Raw genomic sequence first — 24550 nt, forward strand, 5'->3', positions numbered from 1 at the left:
TCAACCGATGACTGCTCCCTACCTTGATGGCAGTGTTGCAGAGCCTGGAAAACTGACGGGGGCGCGCAAGAAACTGGGGGAAAATTAAACAAAGCAGGGCCATGGTGTCCAAAGAGCTCCCGGTAGCATCGCCCGAGAACGTTCATCCCCAACACACCAGGGACTCGAGAGCGCAGGCCACCAGGAGGATCCCTGACCACCAGCACCCCGCAACGTGTCACCATCCTACCACAGAGCTCGATGTCCAACTCCATATAACCAATATATGGGATGGAAAGACCGTTGGCGGCCCTCAGTTGTAACCATGAACATGACCTCAATTGCTCTTGACCCCGCGACTCAAAATACTGAATGAAACAACTTTCCGTAGTAGTTGACACCATCGAACCTGTATCGATTAAACAAGGGATTAACACACCGCCAATTAAAACATCCAAATGGGGACAGGGGGACATTAAATTTGGACTAGAATTAAACTTGTTACCGTCTGAGTCTGCCTTTTCCCCAACCGAGCTGTGACTCTTCAGCACGGCGGGAATTAGTTTTCCGACGCAGCAGACCGCGACTGCCTCCCTTCCCCACCTGCTGCATCAACGTGAGGACGCAAAGGCGACTGGGACATGACGCGTTCCCCCCCACATTCCCGTGCAAAGTGGCCTGGTTTTTGACACCGCCTACATATAACGGGCCCACCCCGAAAAGGCTGGGTGCGGGAATGGGGGCCCTGTAACCGGGCAAAACTCTGTGTGAGCTGATTTAACTGCTCCTGTTGTAATTTTAGCATTTCTCTCAACTCTTGCATTTCAGATTTTTTAGGCAGACTACCATCCCCGTGTACTTCGAACTGAAAGCCATGTGCCGCCGGGACGGAAAGACTTCGACCCCTTGCCCCACCCGGCATTCCCTCCCTCTCCCATCGGATTGCTTCGCTCCGCACCTCTAAGAGGGTGGAATTGGGCTGGCGACGGACGAACTGTTTTAGTTCACGGCGAAGGGAAACGTCACAAACATATTCTACAAATTGATCCCTCAATAAAACCTCTGTATTTAACATGGTGGTAGGGGATTTCTGTTTAACTTTCTCTAGGAGCCCCATCAGGGCCAGGGAAAATTCTAGCAAAGTCTCCCCATCCCGCTGTCTCCTAGAGAAAAAGGCCTCCTGTAGGGCAACATGAGACTGGGAGCAACCATACAGCTCTTGTAAAATGAAATAAATTTTCTCTGGATCTCCGCGCTCAGCCGCAGGGCGATGCCGAATTTCCTCACGTGCCTCTCCTGTTAAGTGATCAAATAGAAAAAACGCTTGATCAGCCACAGACAGATGACGTGTTCTTATACAGGCTTTCGCCTCCTCTATCCAATCATTTATGCCAATACCCGGCCTACCGTCAAATATTGGACATTTTCGATCCCTTGGGATAAACACGAGCCGCTCAGTTAATGAAGCACCACCACTCGCTGATTGATCAGCAGGGGGTACAGACGACTCTCTAGAGGGACCGGCCATTGGACTCAAAGGAGCAGCTCGGCTCTGGTCTTGACGCAATTTCTCATTTTCGGCCCTCAGCTGAGCAACAAGATCCCTCAATTCCCGCATTTCCTCCTCCATTTTTATTTATTTTTTTTAAACTTACCAGAGCAACCTCTGTAAGCAAGTAGCACCAATACGGAATGCTCCCGATCTCCTGAGATGACGCTGCTGATTTGTCACCAACACTATACTTGAAAATACAAAAAAAAAAAAAAGAGAAAAGAAAGAAACAAACAAACAAACAAAACAAAACACTAATGCATTCATAAAATATACACAGTCAACAATTACCCAGATAACAATCAGTATCCACGTCTCAGCCCAACAAAAAAATTCTACAACCCTGCCGACTGCGCCAGAATGTAGTGGGACCTCTCTCTTCGGAGGTAAAGCAACTATAGAAATGCCACCATCGGCTGAAACGTGACTACGCCACCCTGTTTACCAGGGAAATATTAACACTATAGGTTTACTGTCTCACACCCGGAGACACGCAGGAACGTGATTGTCAAAGGAGGGTCAGAGACGTGGATACAAAATATGCAAAAGTTTTATTTAAATATTCACACCATTAAAAACATCAAGAAAGAAATAAGTCATTAGCATTCCCCACAAAAGAAACACAATAGCTAAAAGGGAACCGAGGCTTAAAGGCAGACACCTCTCAGGGCGCACCAGGCTTCTATATAACTCTCAACACCCTGTGTACCACAGCAATGCACACACATCACAATCCAGTCCAGCACAGCACTCTGTGACGAGCCCACCACCACACGTAAGGGTCTGATAGAGGACTGCCCTAAAGCCTCGGCTCCTGCAATGAGAATGAGAATTACCACCAGTCTCAATACTCACAAAACACTTACACCAAGTATACATACACAATTACATAAAAATAACAAAAAAAATAAAAGTCAAGGTTTGCCGTCTCCGCTGTGTTCCTATTAACTCACTGGCTTGCTACCAGCACATTAGAAGGACAACAGACCTCAACAGATATTTGCAAAACACCACCAAGCACAATAACAAAAAATAAAATAGAAAATACTCAAAAGAGAATGAAGGCAGTAAACAAACAACGATTTGAAAAAAACTAATGAAACCTCCAGCCGTACGGTGACTCGGGCTGGAAGCAGGTGACACACAAAATACTTAAACTCGGCACACACGTGTTGAAGGAGTTGTTATAAAAATCTGGAGGTAAGCAGCGTCAACCAGCGTTTCCCACCAGGTCTTATTAATCCTAAAATACAAACAAACATATTTGCGATACAATACAGGATTGGCGCTACACAAAAATGGACGTGTCACATACCTTTTGTTCATAAGCCGACGCCCACCTACACCACGCCGGACATCATCATCCACAAAGCACGGGAATGCGAGAGGGACATGCACAGGGAGCGCGGCCGCCGCCCGCAGCCCACACGACGAGCTATTCCCACCACTAAACCCCGCACAGTTATTATTAAAACACATCGCAATCAAGGTGTCGACTAATTAGCCAACACACACATACATTACCTCAAGTATCGGAGAGACGGGACTGCCAAAGAGACAGCAAGAGAGGCATGCAACCGGAAAGCTGGGGCCGCCAACAGCCGCGAATTATCCTGAAGCTATAAACGACACAATCGGTTATCCCAAATCCTGCACCTGTGTTCACTAAACGAGACAGGTAGCACATACCTCAAAGCGGAAACAACACCGAAAGCTGGAAGGGGCGGTCCCCGAGCAATGACGCAACTCAGACGGCACACGCACACAAGGGTGAACGATTCCTTTTTATATTGTGCCTCCTCCTGGTAATTGGCCCTCACTACCCCCAGCGCATCAATTTAATTATAGAGCCACAGAGCCCCACTAAGTCCACTACACTTGCAAAAGGGAGAAAATGTGAAAAAGAACAGTCACATTTATAAGCTCAATCCTATCCTAGAAGATGGTGTTATAAGAGTCGGCGGACGTTTGAGTAGGGCAGTTATGCCTGAAGAGACGAAACATCCAGCTATACTTGCTAAGGATTTTCACATCTCAAACATCATACTTAAACATATACATCAAGAGGTGGGTCATGGTGGTCGAAACTATATGCTATCAAGGTTGCATCAGAGATATTGGATACCCGGCGCCAGTGTAGCCATAAGGAAGATATTGTCCAAGTGTGTGATCTGCAAGCGTTTGCAAGCATCCCCAGGGCATCAACAGATGGCAAACCTACCTCTGAATAGAGTTTCTGAGGATAAACCTCCATTTACATACGTCGGAGTCGACTGTTTTGGACCCTTTGAAATTAAGAACAGAAGAAGTATTGTGAAGAGATACGGAGTTATCTTCACATGTCTAGCCATTCGTGCTATTCACATTGAAGTGGTGCAGTCATTGGATACTGATTCCTTTATTAATGCACTGCGACGATTTATCGCACGACGTGGACAAGTCTTGGAAATGCAATCTGACAATGGTACAAATTTTCGTGGAGCGGAATGTGAGTTAAGGCAAGCTATTGAACGTTGGAACCAATCTCGGATCAACAACATGCTTCTGCAGAAGGGAATAAAGTGGATTTTTAATCCCCCCACTGGTTCACATCACAGAGGCATATGGGAAAGAATGATTAGGTCTGTAAGAAAAGTACTCAATGCCACCTTAAGAACACAAAACCTTGATGAAGAAGGTCTTCATACAGTTCTATGTGAAGTTGAGGCAATTATTAATGGACGTCCCATTACTAAGGAATCTACTGATGCCAATGATTTGGAAGCACTGACACCCAATCATTTGCTGCTGTTAAAGACTACCCCATCATTGCCACCAGGAGTCTTTCAAAAGGAGGATCTATATGCTCGGCGTCGATGGAAACAGGTAGAGGCCTGCATTTCAGCCCGAGCCCGACGGGCCCCGACTTATTTACACTCCTCGGGCCGGGCTTCGGGCCAATTTTACCGTCATAGTTCACACGCGGGCCGGGCCTCGGGCCTGTTTTAGGCTTATCTTTTTTATAGCCTATTTTAGATATTACTTAAAATAAAATATGAGAAGATGACTATTGAAAAGCAAACATAGAAAGACGTTTTATAACCTATCATACTGACATATATGACTGGCAGTCTGCTCACGGCACGCACACGCGCACACAGGTTTCCCGGCAACGCGATCCGCGTGACCGGCTCGTTCTCTGTTTAGTGTCCCGCCAGCAGCAGAAGTAGTGAGCGTGACTTCAGCGCAGCTGGAAAAAGTACGACTGGATTAAAACTTTCCACGGTGGATGGTGCTTTTTCTGCACAATGCTCTGTAAGAGACTGTTTAGGAGGTTGTCTTGTTGTTTTTTGTTTGATTGGACTTTAGTTTCATGAGTCTGTTGGAAACTTTTGGAAATACGAATGGCCATGTTCTGTAGTGAAGACTTGATTTTTGAGGTAAGATAACCTGCATGTTTGTTTTTAATGTAGGGCCTAATTTATTTGATTTGTTTAGATTGCATTCTCTGTATTGTTTTGTATTGTATTGTAAATTGTATTGTACGAGCGCTGTTGCGAACTGTGGTCAAGTGGGCCGCGAGCAGCGGAGCAGTTTGCCTCAGCTTTTTAAAAATGACAATAAACGTTTAACAAACGTTTAAACTAACTTTAACTGTCTGTGTGAATATGTTTAAGTTGTTTTATATCTATGGATTTTATTGTAGCCAAGTAAAGTGTTGATTTGAGAAGCTATAAATGGATCAAACATGTTTAACTCGCTGTCGGCTGCTTGGTCGTCATAAAAAAAAAAATAAAAAGAAACATTTGTCTTAATTAACTTTATAAAGAAATGAAAATAATCTAAACGGTAACTACTTTGCCATTGAGGACAAAACATATCTGTTTAAATGACTGCTGCAACAGGGCAGGCTGTGTAAGGTGTTTTTTTTTTTTTGTTTTTTTTAAATAACGGGCTCGGGTCGGACTCGGGCTGATCATTCTGATGAGCTGTCGGACACGGGCCGGGCTAGGGCCTGGACGTCTCGGGCCAGGGCCGGGCTAGGGCCTAGATTTGAGGCCCGTGCAGGGCTCTAGAAACAGGCACAATATATATCAGATCTGTTCTGGAAACGATGGACAAAGGAATACTTGCCTCAACTGCAAGAGCGACAAAAATGGTCAGCTCCATCTCGTAACTTCGTTCCAGGTGATATCGTGCTTTTGGTTGATGACTCAGCACCACGTAATTCATGGATAACTGGAAAAGTGATTCAGGCGTTTCCAGATAGCCAAGGCTTTGTTCGTCAAGTGAGACTTAAGACCAAGACAAACTGTTTGATCAGACCAGTGACAAAAATCTGCCTTCTGCAAGAGGTGGATATGTGACATTTTTCCTTGAAAGGGAATTGACTTTTTAACACAGACATGGACTTATCACACTTAATCACATTGACACACTACATACTTCTCACTTCACATCGATGGTGAATTCACCTGGTGTTGATACTGTGTTATGAGCTTTACAAGGACTCGGTACTGAATAATTGATGTGCAAACATTTATGATTGTTAAAAAAAAAAAGTGTATTGTCAGATCTTGTATTTATAAATGTCTCCTATGTATATTTAAAATAATTATCGATTTATAATAATTATAGGGGCTGGTATGTAGGAGCCATTTAATGGGAAAGTCATGTGACCAAATGATAATGGGTGTGTCGTTTATTACGTGTGGTTAAAACACCTGTTGTTTGTGTGTGTTAATATGGAAGAACGGGGTGAGCTGGAGCACAAATCTTTGTTGACCGTGTAAAGCGTGCAAGCCTGTAAAAATAAAACATCATGCAAGCTGTACAAAGAAACGCGTCACAGAAGTTATTCCAGTCACTCAGTTCCTTAGCGGTCTTTGGTTCATTTGTATGAGCCGCTACAAACATGTTTATTAGATCCAATACCCACTAAACTACTGAAAGAACTATTACCTGGAAGAGCCTCTCCTCAATATTATTAACTCGTCTTTATCTTTAGGTCATGTTCCAAAAATATTCAAGCTGGCAGTAATAAAACCTCTCATTCGCCTTATTCACTTGGCGGCCATTTTGAAAATGGAACGCCGCTGAGGGGTACACTCACCCGGAGGGATGCATGCGACGCAGCAGCACCAGCAATGAAAACTCGCAGTGTGGACCACCAATCTTTCCTGTCTGCCCGAATTAACGATGCAAAATGTGAAGCAAAGTGCCAGTCACTGAAACATCCCCCGGGCTGTGTTAAATAAGGGATACAGTACCTGTAGGTTTTATCCACGACATTGAACGTAAGCATGGACGTCAATTTACCTCAGTTTCTGCAAGCTTGTAGGAAGTTGACTGTGTACTATTAGAATCTATACAAATCCATACCATCATTATTTTTATTCTTTATGAATCTATACATATATGTGAACTTGTATTGTCACCATAGCAGCTTATCATTGTCAGTGTGTAACAGGATCAGTCCCTGTCAGACCTTAAAATCACTTCTCCTCTTTCCTTTTACATACCTGTGAGTGATTTGATTGTTTTACATGCATGTGTGTGTATGTAAGCTACTGGATGTGTATCTATCTAAACAATAAAGTACAATTGTATTACACATGGATGATTTCCTTCATAACTTTATAATTTAATATACCGGAACCAGAACAAGTATAAGAAAACATCAAAAAAACATTAATAGGCACACTGGTAAAGGTTTGTAAAAGTAACTTTGTATATAGAAGTTGGTACAGGGGAATAATGTAAAATGGCCTGCTTGTACTGTAAGCTTGGAAAAGGAACATCAGAAAACAATTCAAATCAACTGCACGTTAAAAAAACAATGATAGGCAGAATAGTCTAGGTTTGTAAAGGTAACCTTGTACATAGAAGTATGGAAAAACAACCGGAAAAGCTCAGAACATTGGAAATTGCATTAGGAACAAACCATTTAAAAACATTAACAAAAGAGAACTAAATACATAAACAGATTATCAGTGATGTCTTGCTTGTTGTTGGGGGGACAGATGTGTAGCCCATCTTGGCAAAGTGAGCGAGAGTGTAGAGCAGCCTGATGAGATGGTTGCACTGTCCCAAGCCAGCTTTGCAGTTGCACTGCATCTGCCTTATAAATGACTGCTCAAGTGACAGCTCCACCTAAAAACATAATCAAACTTTAGATACTTGACACTTCAGAGTTGCTATTAACAAATATATGATGTATATATATATGATTGTGACACACACGATTGTGCCGCTAAGAATTAGGTACATCTGGCATTTAAATTAAAATACTGGCCATGAAAATATTACAGGTACATGCTGGTAATGGTAGGTTGTTTACAGCTGTGATGCTTGATAGTTATACTTCTCATTACACTATCATTGTCAACAAGCAATTGCAACATGCACCTAGCCCTGTCTGGCTTTGCTAATTTTAAACAATAATATTTTAGTAGATATCAATGAGGCTTATTTGATATTATATTAACTACAGATAACATGTTAATGAGATCAAATCAATATGTTATTTTCAGTCAGGCAGGGAAAGGTACATTGTTGATATGAAGTCACAATGAACTCTTAGCTCCTGTATGTTGTGGTGCCTCATTTTTCAGCACCGAGGGAAAATACCTATAGCCCTCACAAATATGTGAAGCTCCTAATAACTGTCGATTAAAGACATGTTAACTGTTAAATAAAATCTAACATAGTAACTTACACAGTCAACAACTCCAAATTACAGCTTAGCTTACTAACGTTAAGTTACCTCTGGCTGCTGCAAGCTCGCAGAAACTGGCAAATTGGCGTCCATTCCTACGTTCAATGTCGTGGATAAAACCTCCGATACAGGTACTGTATCCCTTAATTAACACAGCCCGGGGGGATGTTTCAGTCACTGGCACTTTGCTTCACATTTTGCATCGTTAATTCGGGCAGACAAGAATGATTGGTGGTCCGCATTGCGAGTTTTCATTGCTGGTACTGCTGCGTCGCATGCATCCCTCCGGGTGAGTGTACCCTTCAGCGGCGTTCCATTTTCAAAATGGCCGCCAAGTGAATAAGGCGAATTAAGAAACCGCAATTAGATCCAAATAACTTGGCAAATTACAGACCCATTTCAAATCTTCCATTTATGTCCAAAATACTAGAAAAAGTAGTGTCCGCTCAATTGTGCTCTTTTTTGCAAGAAAATGATATCTATGAAAAATTCCAGTCAGGATTCAGACCGTATCATAGTACAGAAACTGCGCTAGTTAAAATTACAAATGATTTACTTTTAGCTTCTGACCAAGGCTGTATCTCAATACTAGTCCTACTTGATCTTAGCGCTGCGTTCGACACTATAGATCATAAAATACTCTTGGATCGACTACAAAACTACACTGGTGTCCAGGGACAGGCATTAAGCTGGTTTAGATCGTACTTATCGGACCGTTATCATTTTGTCTGTTTAAATGGGAAAAAAATCAAAGATAACGTCAGTAGACTATGTAGTACCGCAAGGATCGGAAAGACCCTCTGCTATAGACGAATCCGGCGAAACTACCGGAAGTCAGCGGGGCGCCATTACTGAGCCATTACTGAGCTGTTGCTGGGTAGCGTTGCGCCATTGCAATCTATTGTTTTAGTTGCAACTTGCGTCCACTGGAATAAACAGCCCGTGATTTACGACTGTCACTAACGTTACAACGTTATCCCTTGTATAATGTCGAGTGGGTAAACAGTTTCCGTTATAAAATGTTTCAATGGTGGCAGTAAAATTTCAATTTTGAAGAGAAAACACTGTGAATACCGTACTGGTGCCGTACGGTTTACAGATTTCCTGGGCGAGTACAAGACGTGGACATTCGCGTATAATAACAATTATTTAATGACATAAGTAAAAAAAATATAATAAATATGTGATATAGTGATCAGCAAAATCTCCTCTCTTGCTATTTTTTCTATTAAATTTACATGCTATGGTCATTAAATGGCTTTCCTGAGCTAAATGTAACGTTATGTGACATAATTGTTCTCCTGCTGTTATATTGACCTCTTTCCATGGTTTAAAAACACTAATTGGTCGATATTATGTATACTTTCTAGCTGTAACGTTACCTTACCCTTGCCTGTTGCAATGTGAAAATGAGATAAATAATGGACACAAATGAAAAACATGAATTTGTTTATTTGATTTCATTCATTTATTTATTTATTGTTGCCAAATGGACAGAACTTTTTATAGTTTCCTCGTTAGCAAATGTTAGCCTAGCTAGCTTGCCAAGCTATTTTCATAAATAACGTTAATCTGTAAGATCGTTTGTACCTTCATCTGTGACTGGAGGCCACTGCAGTCACAGATCAACCCAACAAGTCATTCTGCCTGGCTGTAGCTGTCATCGAGGGTGAGTTCGCGTTATCACCGAGGTTTGTTTACATACCGGTGCATATGTCTATATGCCTGTGTAACAGCTCAGTAATGGCGTCGCCACAAGATGGCAGCCTACACAGAACGCTCGTCGGATTCGTCTATTCTCAATATATATGCTGCCACTTGGTAATATTATAAGAAAACATGGAATTAATTTCCAATGTTACGCTGACGACACTCAATTATATATTTCATCACGACCAGATGAAAACACTAACTCATCTAAAATGACAGAGTGTCTCAAGATATAAAATGCTGCATGACGCGTAATTTCCTGCTATTAAATTCAGATAAAACGGAGGTATTACTTATTGGTCCAAAAAACTACTCACAAAACCTCTTACAATACAACTTTAATATAGACGGATGTCCTGTTACTTTATCCACTACAGTAAAAGACCTGGGTGTTATACTAGACCGCAACTTGTCTTTCGAAAATCATATTTCATATGTTACAAGAACAGCCTTTTTCCACCTTAGAAACATTGCTAAGCTGGAATAGCCTTCCCGATACGGTCCGAGGCTCTGACTCGCTGACACAGTTTAAAACTAGATTAAAGACGCATCTCTTTAGTCAAGCATTCACATAATGCTTACCTATTAGTCCTCTGTTATGCCATACGGAACCGTTTGCTACTGAAACTGCTCAACGCACCAGTGGGGTTCGACAGCCTTTTAGACAAACTTGGTCGGCGCTTATGGTTGGGTTGCGGAGAGTTTGGGTTGCGGAGAGTTTGTGAGATAGTGGTTTTCTAACACCGACTCCCGTATAATGGAAATCATTATGAACATCAGCTATGCTTATTATTTCCCATCTGCCTTTCTACTGTTAAGCGTCCCGAGAAAAATGGCGTTCGTCAGGTCCAGTTTTGTGTCCAGCCTCTCACGGGGATTCGGATGCCCCAACGCCCATGATGAGAGGAACAACGCCTGTGAAGAGACGACTCAACGCCTGCGATATGTTATGGCTCCGTTTTATACATAAACAATATTTATATTTAATATTTATATATAAACAATATGAATGTAAGCCAGAGGAGAACTGGCCCCCGACTGAGCCTGGGTTCTCCCAAGGTTTTTTCTCCATCCAATCTGATGGAGTTTTGGTTCCTTGCCACTGTCGCCTTGCTTTTGGCTTGCTTTGAGCTTGCTCAGTTGGGGTTATTTAGTGTTTAGCAATGTTGTTGATCTGTGTTGTACTACTGTCATGTTATCACTGTGAAGCTGCTTTGATACAATCTGTATTGTGAAAAGCGCTATATAAATAAATGTGACTTGACTTGACTTTTTCCAGTTAAAGTCAAATAGTATTTTATCTATTTCTTTGCATATTTTTTTATTAAGATGCAAAGCCATTGCTGCATAAGTCAGTCTAGAAATTCCCTCTGCCTTTGTAAGTAAAACTCTGCCCCTTAAAGAGAGATCTCTTATAAGCCAGTGGTTTAATTTCCTTTTAGTCTTTTCAATAATAGGATTAAAGTTTAATAAACACCTTCTGTTCTGATCTTTAGTAATGCTTATTCCCAAATACGGAACCTCAGATTTTAAGGGAATACCATTATAAGATGCTTCAGAACATTCCTTAATGGCCATAAGCTCACATTTAGCCACGTTCAAGTAGACACCAGATGCCCTTGAAAATTCACATATTAATTCAGTAGCCACTACGATCTGGTCTTTGTTTTGAATGAAGAGCGTTTTGTCATGTGCCAATTGGGTTATTTTGATCTCTCTATCAAATACAGTGATACCTTTCATTGGACTTGATTTAATGTGAGAAGAAAGAAGTTGACTCACTAATAGAAAGGGGTATGGAGAGACAGGGCACCCTTGCCTAATTCCTCTAGTAATATCGAATCTGGGGGAAGTACCATTTAATAATTTGATAGAACAGTTCCCTTTGTTATAAAGGGTTTTAATTGATGTAGAAAAAAAAGTACCAAAATCAAATTTCTTAAGCGTGTCAAAGATGAACTGATGCTCTACCGAGTCGAATGCTTTATAAAAGTCTAAGAATATAAACCCATTATCCTTAATCAGTTCTGGATAGTCCAGGATATCCATCACTAATCTTACATTATTCGTTATATGTCGATTTTTCATGAATCCCGATTGTGATTAATCATTTACGGAATCCAAAACTTTTTTTAATCTTCTAGCTAAAATTAGGGCTAGCAATTTATAATCATTGTTTAATAAATGATGTTTTATTAACAAAGTTCGGGAGGAGCACGTTCAGATAATTAAACACATGTGGAGCACATTCAGGTTATCAAGCCTAATTAGACATGAGTGGAGCACACTCTGTTAATCAACCCAATCAACAAGTTAGAGGTGTATATATACACAACAAACTTACCTCAATTCATTGACAGTTTAACAGCATTTGGCGCCACAGTACCTTCCTAACATGTCCGAATCTAGCTCTTCTCGTTTGATGAAGAATCTTTTTTCCTTCTGAATTAGGAATCTTTGCTGTAATCCTCTGCTATTATCTTGTGAGCGTCAGGCCAACCAAACGGGTCTTTACCCAGGGGCGAAATATTTGTAATCTGCTTCCGAGAATTTCTTTAAACCGGACCATTAAATAATTCCTGCCATAGAGAAATGGACGACAAGGCTATGCTGTCCTCTTGACGCGAAGGAACAGGCCTTTCTCTAGCGCCAGGCCGCCGCAGCAGGCCCTAAGTAAGCCGCGCTGCAGATTCAGTCTCGGCCAGTCAACACTCTCAACTGCTGCCGGGTCAGCTCTGAGCTCTGTTTCTCTGGCAAATTTCCTGCACTGCCCCAACAGTGACGTCTCCTCGGCTCCCACAAGCGCTCTATTTCTCTGGCTAATTTTCTCCACTGCCACAGCAGTGATGTCTCCTCTGCTCCTGCAGGAGCTCCGTTTCTCCAGGTAAGTTTCTCAACTGCTGCAGCAGTGATGTCTTCTCTCCAGTACCTCACTTTTCAGAATTAATATATGCCTGTTAAAACTCCTAATTGATGATTTTCACTGTCCAGCGAGCATTGGTCTCCCAGCGGACGTTTCATGCATCTGTTTCCTCTTTCTCTGTCCAGCGAGCATTGGTCTCCCAGCGGACGTTTCATGCATCTATGTTTCTTCTTTCTCTGTCCAGCGAGCATTGGTCTCCCAGCGGACGTTGCATGCATCTATGTTTCTTCTTTCTCTGTCCAGCGAGCATTGGTCTCCCAGCGGACGTTTCATGCATCTGTTTCTTCTTTCTCTGTCCAGCGAGCATTGGTCTCCCAGCGGACGTTGCATGCATCTATGTTTCTTCTTTCTCTGTCCAGCGAGCATTGGTCTCCCAGCGGACGTTGCATGCATCTATGTTTCTTTTTTCTCTGTCCAGCGAGCATTGGTCTTCCAGCGGACGTTGCATGCATCTGTTTCCTCTTTCTCTGTCCAGCGAGCATTGGTCTCCCAGCGGACGTTGCATGCATCTATGTTTCTTCTTTCTCTGTCCAGCGAGCATTGGTCTCCCAGCGGACGTTGCATGCATCTATGTTTCTTCTTTCTCTGTCCAGCGAGCATTGGTCTCCCAGCGGACGTTGCATGCATCTATGTTTCTTCTTTCTCTGTCCAGCGAGCATTGGTCTCCCAGCGGACGTTGCATGCATCTATGTTTCTTCTTTCTCTGTCCAGCGAGCATTGGTCTCCCAGCGGACGTTGCATGCATCTGTTTCCTCTTTCTCTGTCCAGCGAGCATTGGTCTCCCAGCGGACGTTTCATGCATCTGTTTCCTCTTTCTCTGTCCAGCGAGCATTGGTCTCCCAGCGGACGTTGCATGCATCTATGTTCCTTCTTTCTCTGTCCAGCGAGCATTGGTCTCCCAGCGGACGTTGCATGCATCTATGTTTCTTATTTCTCTGTCCAGCGAGCATTGGTCTCCCAGCGGCCGTTGCATGCATCTGTTTCTTCTTTCTCTGTCCAGCGAGCATTGGTCTCCCAGCAGACGTTGCATGCATCTATGTTTCTTCTTTCTCTGTCCAGCGAGCATTGGTCTCCCAGCGGACGTTGCATGCATCTATGTTTCTTTTTTCTCTGTCCAGCGAGCATTGGTCTCCCAGCGGACGTTGCATGCATCTATGTTTCTTCTTTCTCTGTCCAGCGAGCATTGGTCTCCCAGCGGACGTTGCATGCATCTATGTTTCTTCTTTCTCTGTCCAGCGAGCATTGGTCTCCCAGCGGACGTTGCATGCATCTATGTTTCTTCTTTCTCTGTCCAGCGAGCATTGGTCTCCCAGCGGACGTTGCATGCATCTATGTTTCTTCTTTCTCTGTCCAGCGAGCATTGGTCTCCCAGCGGACGTAGCATTCTTCTATTTCCTCATCCCATCCAACATGTATCGATTTGCCAGCGGACACATAAAGAAATCTCCAGTCTGGGTTTTCAAAAAACGCACCACTCTGCCGTAGGCCAGAAGGGCCCACCAGCCCGACGCCGTGAGCTGCTCCCGGCGGAAGCTACACGGGCCCTCCTGGTCAGGCATTGCCAGATCTTGCTGCCCCTCATTCGTCAGCTAGTAGGGCCCGTCCGCCCAGCGCAGTGACCTGCTCCCGCCAGAGGCAACACGGGCCCTCCTGGTCAGGCAATATAAATCACGCTGTTCCTCATCCATAGGCTGGTAGGGCTCGCCCATCCGACGCAGTGAGCTGCTCTCGTCAAGAACGGTACGAGCCCCCGCCTCTCTCTCAAAACGCCAGCCCGCCAAATTTCTGCGTTTTGGGGGGTCTTTAGTGTGGCGGCTGTCCTTTGCTCTTTTGCTTTTGGGGGAGCACTCTGGGTTCGGGCAGAAATCCGAGCATCGGAGCCCTCCCCCCGGACAGCACGCCAAATACGCATAATCTTTTCTCTGTTTAATTGATGTAAGTGTGAACTCGTGAAATGATGTTTTATTAACAAAGTTCGGGAGGAGCACGTTCAGATAATTAAACACATGTGGAGCACATTCAGGTTATCAAGCCTAATTAGACATGAGTGGAGCACACTCTGTTAATCAACCCAATCAACAAGTTAGAGGTGTATATATACACAACAAACTTACCTCAATTCATTGACAGTTTAACAGCATCCCTCCACCACCCCATCTCCTCACTTCTTGTCATAAATACTCTTACAACAACGGGGGGAGCACTCTGGGTTCGGGCAGAAATCCGAGCTCGGAGCCCTCCCCCCGGACAGCACGCCAAATACGCATAATCTTTTCTCTGTTTAATTGATGTAAGTGTGAACTCGTGAAACAAATCTGGCGCCAATTATCAATATATAGCTTGTCTTTTTTTGGTTTAAGGAGCAGTGTAATTAAACCTTGTGTTAGAGTTGGTGGAAGAAACTGTCTCTCAATGCTTTCAGCAAATACTTCTACAAGAAAAGGAGCCAATTCTTTGGAGAATAATTTATATAATTCAGAAGTCAAACCATCAGTACCTGGTGATTTGGAATTTTTCAGATGACTAATTGCTTCCAACAATTCAGATATTGTAATAGGTTTATCACAAGATTCCCTTTCATGTTTCTCAATGGGTTTAATTTGCAATGAATTTAAGAAGGCATCAGCGGTCACCTGAGAGTAACTAGAGGTATATAAATTGTTAAAAAATTCACTTAAAAATACTGAGAAATTACTGTATGATCATCCGTTGTAAACCCATCAATGTTTAACTTATTAATAGTGTTACTAACAAAATTCCGCCTTTCTAAACTAAAAAAATAATGCGAGTTTTGTTCCCCTTCCTCAAGCCACTTTCTTTTAGAATGAATAAAGGCACCCTCTACTTTTTTCTTATACACATCATCTAATTTACTTGTTAAGTCAGAGCCATTTCTAATTTTTCATCCTCTAGAAGAGAATCTGGATGTTTCTGAGACAAATTTGTTATTTTTTGTTTCTTCAGATCTTTTACTTTTGGCCACAAAAGAACCATATTTTCTTATATATTTGCCAATTATACATTTTTAAAAGTTCCCAATTTGTACTGAAGGCATTTTCCATCTTGGCTTTTGTTCAATGACTAGAAATTAAATCTTTAACTTTCTTTTGGACCTCCTTATGCAGCAGAAGGGAATTATTAAGTTTCCAATATGAAGAATTAAAATTATATATTTTATGAGACAGCTTCACTTTTATATAAATAGCTCTGTGATCTGTTAATTGGAGTAGGTAAAATATCTACATCGATCCCATCTTTGTCAAGACTTTCAGAAACTAACCAATAGTCTATTCTGGACTGATTTGTGTCACAGAACAGAAGGACACAGGCTGGTGAGTATGAACAGAGTTTATTGAATAAGGAGAATAATGGTAAGTAGCGTGGTAGTTGAAGTTGCAGATGGATATAAACAGTCTGATGAAGGTTCTCTTATCTGATAAGGAGCGGGATGCAGTTGAGCAGATGGGAGCAGTGGAGGCGGAATCGGGGCTGAAGGCAGGAGCAGGCTGGAGACAGACGGGGACCAAGGACTGGAACAGACGGAAGGCTGACGGGCTGGAGTATCAAGCAGGTGAGTAACAACAGGAACGTGAAGTAGCGATAGGGAGTCTGTAGTCGTGGCAAAGACGAGACCAGACAGTGAGTGACTGAATGAGGTGAGTATGGAGTGAATGATAGTCCGGATAAGTGATGGCAGGTGGTGAGGGCAGGTGATGATGATTAGTAGTCAGGAGAACCGGAACGAGTAGGCGGGGTGACGGTATCTGGTGCTGACGCCGATGGATCCGTGACAGTACCCCCCCCCCCCCCCACGGCCAGCTCCAGCTGGCGGGCGGGACCGACGACGGGGACGGCCACGGCCCCTGGGTGCTGGGCGATCTGGATGGGCTGAATGGAAGTCCTGGAGTAGGGTGGGATCCAGAATGTCCTCCCGATAGACCCAGCACCTCTCCTCCACACAAAATCCTTCCCAGTCCACAAGGTATTCCAAAAGGCCGCCCCGTTGCCGGGAATCGAGGATTTCGTGCACTCGGTAAATGTTGTCATCCTCCGGATCCGTAGGAGGAGGGGGCACGTCCGCAGCACCAGACCCTGGGGAGGAAGGAGTGAGAGGATTAGTATATGGCTTGAGAAGGGAAACATGGAAGGTAGGTGCAATGCGGTAATGAGCGGGAAGTGATAGTTGATAGGTGACGGGGTTGATCTGCCTCTGTATGGCGAACGGACCTATGTATCTGGGACTCAGCTTACGACAGGGCTGTCGGAGACGGATGTCCCGGGTGGAGAGCCAGACCAATTGTCCAGGATGGTATTGGGGATTAGAGGTACGTCGAGTGTCGGCCTCGCTCTTGTCAGTCCCTCCAGGATTTCGCGATGTCGCGATCGCAACTATTAACGCAACTTCAACAAATCCACGTGAATTCAGTGCGCCTTGCAATTTTGAAAAATCACCGCAACTTTTCTGCAACTTTGACGAATCATCGCGCCGCGGTCTCCTGCAAAGCGTCGTCATACGTCAGCAAACTCACTTGTTTTGTTCAGAAGACGCAGCAGATGTGGACTGCCAACGTCTCACATTTAGGCTACCTACAAAAATAAAAGAAAAGGCCAATGTTGCCAACTTAGTCTTTGTCGCTATATTTAGTGATATAAAAAAGCGACTAGAGAAAAATCTAGCGGCTTTTTGGACAAACCTCAGTAACCAAATGTTGCCAGCACAATCCTGCGAGCGCGAGGTTTGCTTTCTCCCTGCCGTCACACCTCTCTCTGCGTCCCTGTTCAGTGAACGGCTGCAGTAGAGGAGCAGCACGGCAGCTGACAGACGCGAATGAGCAGTGTTGTTTCCACGGACTTATCACTTATCTGCTTCTCTTTTGTTTTATATTTAACGAATTGAGTTTGACCATTTTATTTTCCTTTCTTTTCTTGTGTTTATCACTTGTAATAGGCTACTCACTATCACAGTGCATTAGTTCACCCAGTTCCCGAACTCTCTCAATTCAGAAAATTTTACACATAAAAAATAGCTAGCCGACTCGTTCTATTATCTGACAAAAAAAAAAAAAAGCAAATGAGAACAGCTTTATTGGATATGCGGCTATATTATATTATATTAGCTATATTAAAATACATTATCAAACATTTGGTTTTTCCACCATTTAACTTTAGTGGCTATTCCTAAAACTGTATTTTGCACTTTATTAGTATTGGCATCTTTCAACATAAATGCTGCTTAATGTTTGTGAGGTTCTGCACATTGACTTTTTTGCAGGTGCAGATCTTGTTTAAAAAAAAAAAAAAGAAGCTTAGGTTTTGCTGTGTCTTTAAATCGTTTGTTTTGCCTTTTATGTTTACTAATGGTTAGTTAGTTTGTTCGTGTGTTACAAAGAGTGTGACTTTGTCGCTTAAGTCAATTCTGGACTACAATAGAGCAGATGCAGATGATGAACAGTGTTTTCTGTGGGACAGTCCCTTTGGGGTGGACTTTGGACTTTTCTCTCTTAGTAAACCTATAACAAGCACAAAAAAATATAACAACACAATAAAGGAAAGGGGAAAAGCCAAAAATCATAATATGGGCATTTTAAGTAAAAATCTATCTATCTTTGCCGTTTTAACCTATAAAAACATGCAGAAGAACATCGCAACTTTTATCGCAACTTTTTAAAAAAGCGGCCGCAACATCAGGCATTTTAGGCCGCAACAATCACAAAAAAGGCCCGCGAAATCCTGGAGGGACTGTCTTGTGTCTCCGAACAGCCCGCTGGAGGTGAGTATGGGCTGAGTCCTAGACCCTCTCGCTCGTCTGGAACCAGTGATGGACTGCTGGAACGTCGGATGGTTCTCCGGACCAGGGAAACAGAGGAGGTTGGTAGCCGAGTATTCACTGGAAGGGGATGAGTCCTGTGGTGGATTGACGGAGAGAATTTTGTGCATACTCGGCCCACGGCAGATAGCGACTCAGCAGTCCTGGTGGTCGTGGCAGTATGACCGTAGATATCTCCCGATTTCCTGGATCTTCCGCTCAGTCTGGCCGTTGGACTGGGGGTGGTACCCCGATGTTAGACTGACGGTGACGCCCAGGAGATTAAAGAAGGCCTTCCACACTCGGGAGATAAATCACACAACATCCCCAGGATTCCAAAATTCCAGAAGACGTGGTGGAATAAGGCTTCGGCGGTCTCAAAGGCTGTGGGTAACCCGGGGAGAGGAATCAGCTTACATGCCTTGGAGAAGTGGTCGACTACAACAAGAATACAGGTGTGAGTATTGGAACTGGGAAGATCGGTGACGAAGTCGACCCCCGGATGGGACCAGGGTCGAGTGGGTATGGGTAGAGGGATAAGTTTGCCTTCGGGGAGATTGACGAGGAACCTTGGCCATGGCACAGACTGAGCATCCCTTGATGTATCGGGAGACATCCTGGGCCATACCCGGCCACCAATAACGTTGTTGGACGAGCGAGAGAGTTTATTGGCTGCCTGGGTGTCCAGAGCCCAGGGAGGTGTGTACGCCATGTCCATGAGGGACAGGCGCAGGCGGGTCGGGACATAGACCCATCCCTCTGGACCTCCCGGCGGAGCAGGTTCGGTTTGTGTGGCTTCGGCGATGTGGTCGTCCATACTCCATTGAATGGGGCTTACGACTACGGCTGGAGGAAGGATGGTCTCGGGACTGAGAGGAGGATAACTGGGCTGGAACTGTCGTGATAGAGCGTCTGCTTTTACATTCTTGTGTCCTGGACGGTAGGTGACGGAGAAGTTGAAGCGGGTGAAGAAGAGGGACCAGCGGGCTTGACGGGGGTTGAGTCTTCTAGCCTCACGGAGATATTCAAGGTTCCGGTGATCGGTGATGACGGTGAAAGGGTGTTGAGCTCCCTCCAGCCAGTGCCTCCATTCTTCTAATGCCAGTTTGATCGCGAGCAGCTCTCGATTGCCGATGTCATAATTCTGCTCCGCCGGGGACAGTTTTTTGGAGTAGAAGGCACATGGATGGAGTTGCAATGGAGTCCCCTGTCGCTGGGAAAGAACCGCTCCTACCCCGGAGGTAGAGGCATCCACTTCAACGACGAATGGCAGAGCTGGATCGGGAAGGGAGAGGGTAGGAGCGGAACTGAAGGCCCGTTTCAAGCTTTCAAACGCTCGTGTGGCGTTGGTGTTCAAGGACAGAGACTTGGCCCCGCCCTTGAGGAGGTTTGTGAGAGGAGAACAGGTCTGACTGAAGTTTTGGATGAAACGACGGTAGAAATTAGCAAACCCAAGGAACCGTTGGAGGTCCTTCCGGGAGGTGGGTTGTGGCCAGTTGTTAACGGCGTCCACCTTCCTCTGGTCCATGGTTATGCCACGGGGAGTGATGAGGTATCCCAGGAACTGAATGGTGTCTTGATGGATGGGTCGATCGCACAGTACTCCTCCATGGCCTTCTGCTCAGGGATGGACAGAGGATAGATCTTACCTCGCGGTAGCACTGCCCCAGGCAGCAGGTCGATCGCACAGTCCCATGGCCGGTGTGGTGGTAAGGTGGTTGCCAGCTGTTTATCAAAGACATCCTGGAGTGCCCGGTAAGGAAGGGGGATTTCAGGTAGAAACTCGGTGGGGGGACTCTCCACGGAGGTGGCGGACAGAGGGATTTTCTTAGTCGGAGCGAAAGGGCGGCTAGATGGTTTGGGAATGATAGGCAGGCAACGATGATGGCATTCTTCACCCCACTGTAAGATCTCCCTAGAGGATCATTGGATATGCGGTGAGTGGAGTTCTAACCAAGGGCGTCACAGGATGATCTCGGCAGTCGAATCCCCCAGCACCAGAAAGGAAATTGTCTCCTTGTGAAGCCAGCCGATCTCCAACCCTAGATCTGGGCTGCGGTGTCCGATCCGACCACGGCCAAGGGGTTTTCCCACGATGGACTGGACTTGAAGGGTGTGAGGGATGGTACGTTGCCTGGTTTGGAGCCGATGAAGTGTGGAGAGTGAGATGAAGTTACCGGCGGATCCTGAATCGATTAGCACTTGAACTGGAAGGGAACGGTTCATATAAGTGATAGTAGCAGATGTATACTTCAGATTAGAAATGGGTAGGGGTAGTTGAACTGTACTCACAGCAGGTCGTGGTGGACGGATGGGACAGGTGGATAGCATGTGCCCCGCAGCTCCACAATACAAACATAAGCCGTTGGTGATGCGGCGATTTCGTTCGGAGATGGGAAGGCGGGCTGACCCAATCTCCATCGGCTCTGATGCTGGAGGGCTGTGAGTGGCTGATTGACGAGGAGGCGGAGGTGCAGGGCTATCCAGCTGACAGGCAGTGCGGCGTTGATCGATGCGGATTGATCGCTGGATGATGTTCTCGATACCCACTGAGTCGTCGTAGATGGCCAACTGAAGGCGAATGTCGGGATTCAGACCATGACGGTATACGGTAACGAGGGCTGATTCATTCCATCCCAGCGTGGCGGCGAGAGTCCGAAACTGCAGAGCATATGAAGCTACTGACGATCTTCCTTGTTTCAAACGGAACAGCTGATCTTGAACCGAGATAGAATAAACAGACTGGGAAAACACTTCGAGGAAATGACTGGAGAAAGTGGCGAATGTCCGGGTTACGGGCCCTCGATCCTTCCACAGGGCATGAGCCCACTGTAGAGCCCGACCACGGAGAAGGGAAATGAAGAAGGCCACTGTAACAAAGTTCAGGGAAGAAGGAGGCAGGAACCGGATCATAATAATAAAATAAACCTTTATTTAAATAAAATAAACAAACAAATTACCTGCCAGCAGCCCCTCGCGGACGACTGCTGGCTACCCAAAATAAAACATAAATACCGTCCAGCAGCCCCTCACGGACGACTGCTGGCTTACCAAATAAAATATAAAATACAAACAAAAGCAGGCCTGTTCCTCTCTCGATCATCCACTCCGTCGCTCCCCCTTTATGGCTCCGCTCCTTCGTGAGAGATGCGAGACCGGTGTGCTTCACAGGTGCTGCTCATTAGCAATCGCACCACCGGCCTCGCGACTTTCTCTCACGTCCCTCGGCCGTCCTGCTCACCACAGCCACTTTTGATTGTTCAGTGGGGAACAAGAATGGAATCATCTCCATGTAGAGCTCGCACTGCAGAAGAAAGCCACTGCACTCCTCCTCCTCGCCAGAGAAGGGCGCTGGTTGGGCCATGGGACATACAGAGGCAGAGGCAGAAGAAAAGGCTACGGTGGAAGTAGCGAGCGCAGATGCACTGGTCCGGGGAATGGGTGATGTCGGTAGGGGACTCGTCGTCGAGGTGGTAGTGGGCGGAGGTTGTAGCATTTTGTTGGTCTGGTCTTCTGTCACAGAACAGAAGAACACAGGCTGGTGAGTATGAACAGAGTTTATTGAATTAGGAGAATAATGGCAAGTAGCGTGGTAGTTGAAGTTGCAGATGGATATAAACAGTCTGATGAAGGTTCTCTTATCTGATAAGGAGCGGGATGCAGGTGAGCAGATGGGAGCAGTGGAGACGGAATCGGGGCTGAAGGCAGGAGCGGGCTGGAGACAGACGGGGACCAAGGACTGGAACAGACGGAAGGCTGACGGGCTGGAGTATCAAGCAGGTGAGTAACAACAGGAACGTGAAGTAGCGATAGGGAGTCTGTAGTCATGGCAAAGACGAGATCAGACAGTGAGTGACTGAATGAGGTGAGTATATATGGAGTGAATGATAGTCCGGATAAGTGATGGCAGGTGGTGAGGGCAGGTGATGATGATTAGTAGTCAGGGGAACTGGAACGAGTAGGCGGGGTGACGGTATCTGGTGCTGACACCGATGGATCTGTGACAATTTGAACCTGATTTGTTACTCCATGTAAAGACTATATTATTAGGACATTTAAACCTCCAAACATCTATCAGATTAAATGCATCCATGCAGTTTTTAAGATTAGTGTTTGTAGATTTAGGACGTCCTGGTGGCCATTTATCAACAGCATAATCCTGCACAATGTTAAAATCCCCTCCAATTATAATATAAGCATTTGGAAATTTCTCTAACCAACTTTTTAATGTATTCTCTAAAACCCCTAAAAGATTGTCATTTTCTGACTTCCTATTGTACCCATAGATATTACCTGTAATAATATATATTTCATTACAATTAAGTAGCAAACAAACAAAGTGACCTTCTGAATCACATAATGACTGCACAACTTCACCATTAAATCTATTCTTAAGTGTTATTACCCCTTCTGAATGTTCAGAACCATGGGAAAACCATATTGAAGACCCCCATTGACCACTCCAAAATTTGACATCATCATTAACCGAATGAGCTTCTTGTATATAACAGAAATCAGCTCTGTATTGCCTAGCAAACAAAAATAATGCTTTTCTTTTAATATTGTTACGCAACCCCCTAGCGTTAAAAGATATAAGAGATAAATCCAACAGACTTAACAGAACAAGTTGAACATACAAAATATAGTGAATGAAAACTTTAGAAAAATATAAGGTAACGAAAATCAAGATCAGCACCCATTAAAACAGGTAATTTGGGATACTTCCATTAGGAACTTTCTTCACTTTCGAATTTAAAGCATAACAGATAGCCCAATCAACAACACATGAAAGTTTTGGGGTTTTTTTTGCTCGCCACTTATCTTGAACCTCAGCACAAACCTTGCGTCTCGGATGGATTGTAGCATAACGTTTGTCTATTACTCATGTTATTTCCACGCCATCAACAAAGCCTCGACCTCCAACGAAGTATGCCGACTTGCCATCCTCTCTTGCCTTTTTAATCAATGGCCACAGTTTCTGCCTTGATTCCCTATCTTCCTTCGTTAAGTCTTCAGTGAAGTGCAAGCCATGATTCTGAAGGAATGGATTGTTTTTTGCAGCTTTCCACACTGCCTCCCTATATCTCCTCACAACGAAGCGAATGATGACAGCTCGCGGTCTCGATTCGTTCGGACGCTTGGAACCCACAAGGTGCGCGATATCTATCGCCGCTGGCAGCTGATCCCTATCTTGAGGAAACACTTCTTGGCAGATGCGAATCACTTCCTCACGAATATTTTCCTTCACTGCCTCTGGGATGCCGTGTAGTTTTATGTTCCATCTTCTGCCGTATCGCTCCAGATCAGTCACACGATTCATGCAAGTCAGGGTAGATTGTTTGCTCTTCTCCACACGTCTTTCAATACTGCACATCTTTTCTTTTAAATCCTTGATTTCTGTGCGTGTAGCTTTGACCATCTCTTCTAGAGCATCGCTTCTGGTGTTAATGAGATTAGCCAGTTTAGCAACGATTTCGTCAGACTTCAAGTCCGCACTGGTTTGTGAGAGCGTCGGTTTTTTGGCTAATGGAGGTTTACTGGGTGTTATGGCAAGTGGAGGAAATTCGTCTTTGTTGTTCAGGTCGTGAATCATTCCATCTTTGTAATCGTGATCAGTGATAACTTCAACGTCGTCAATGTTTGCTGCTTTGCTAAGAGCATTTGGGCGTTTCTGTGCCGATTTAGGCATTTTACATTAACAAAATGAAGCAACAAAGAGAAAAAAACCTTCAAAATGATATTCAGGTTTGCTCAACTCGAAACCTCTTTCCAAAATTCGAGTCTATCCTTCCTAACTAAAGTTGGTGCTGAGAGCTCGAAAATTCAGTCCATTCACACCGCCATCTTGGTCGGCCCCCCAGTCAGATTCAGCGCGCGGCGCGA

The 24550-nt window shown here is 44.5% G+C and overlaps 1 protein-coding gene across 2 annotated transcripts in view; it reads left to right on the forward strand.

Moving 5' to 3' along the window:
- Positions 1 to 22062: 22062 nt before the first annotated feature.
- zswim7 (zinc finger, SWIM-type containing 7) overlaps positions 22063 to 24550 on the forward strand; it is a 114769-nt gene continuing 112281 nt past the window's right edge. For both annotated transcript variants that reach the window (XR_016168259.1, XM_039662214.2), the window contains exons 1-2: positions 22063 to 22208; positions 22318 to 22447. The gene's annotated coding sequence lies outside the window, so the exon portion shown is untranslated. The remainder of the gene's footprint in view (positions 22209 to 22317; positions 22448 to 24550) is intronic.

Source organism: Pimephales promelas, chromosome 4 (genome assembly GCF_988280905.1).
Source record: "Pimephales promelas chromosome 4, fPimPro1.hap1.1, whole genome shotgun sequence".
NCBI lineage: Eukaryota > Metazoa > Chordata > Actinopteri > Cypriniformes > Leuciscidae > Pimephales > Pimephales promelas.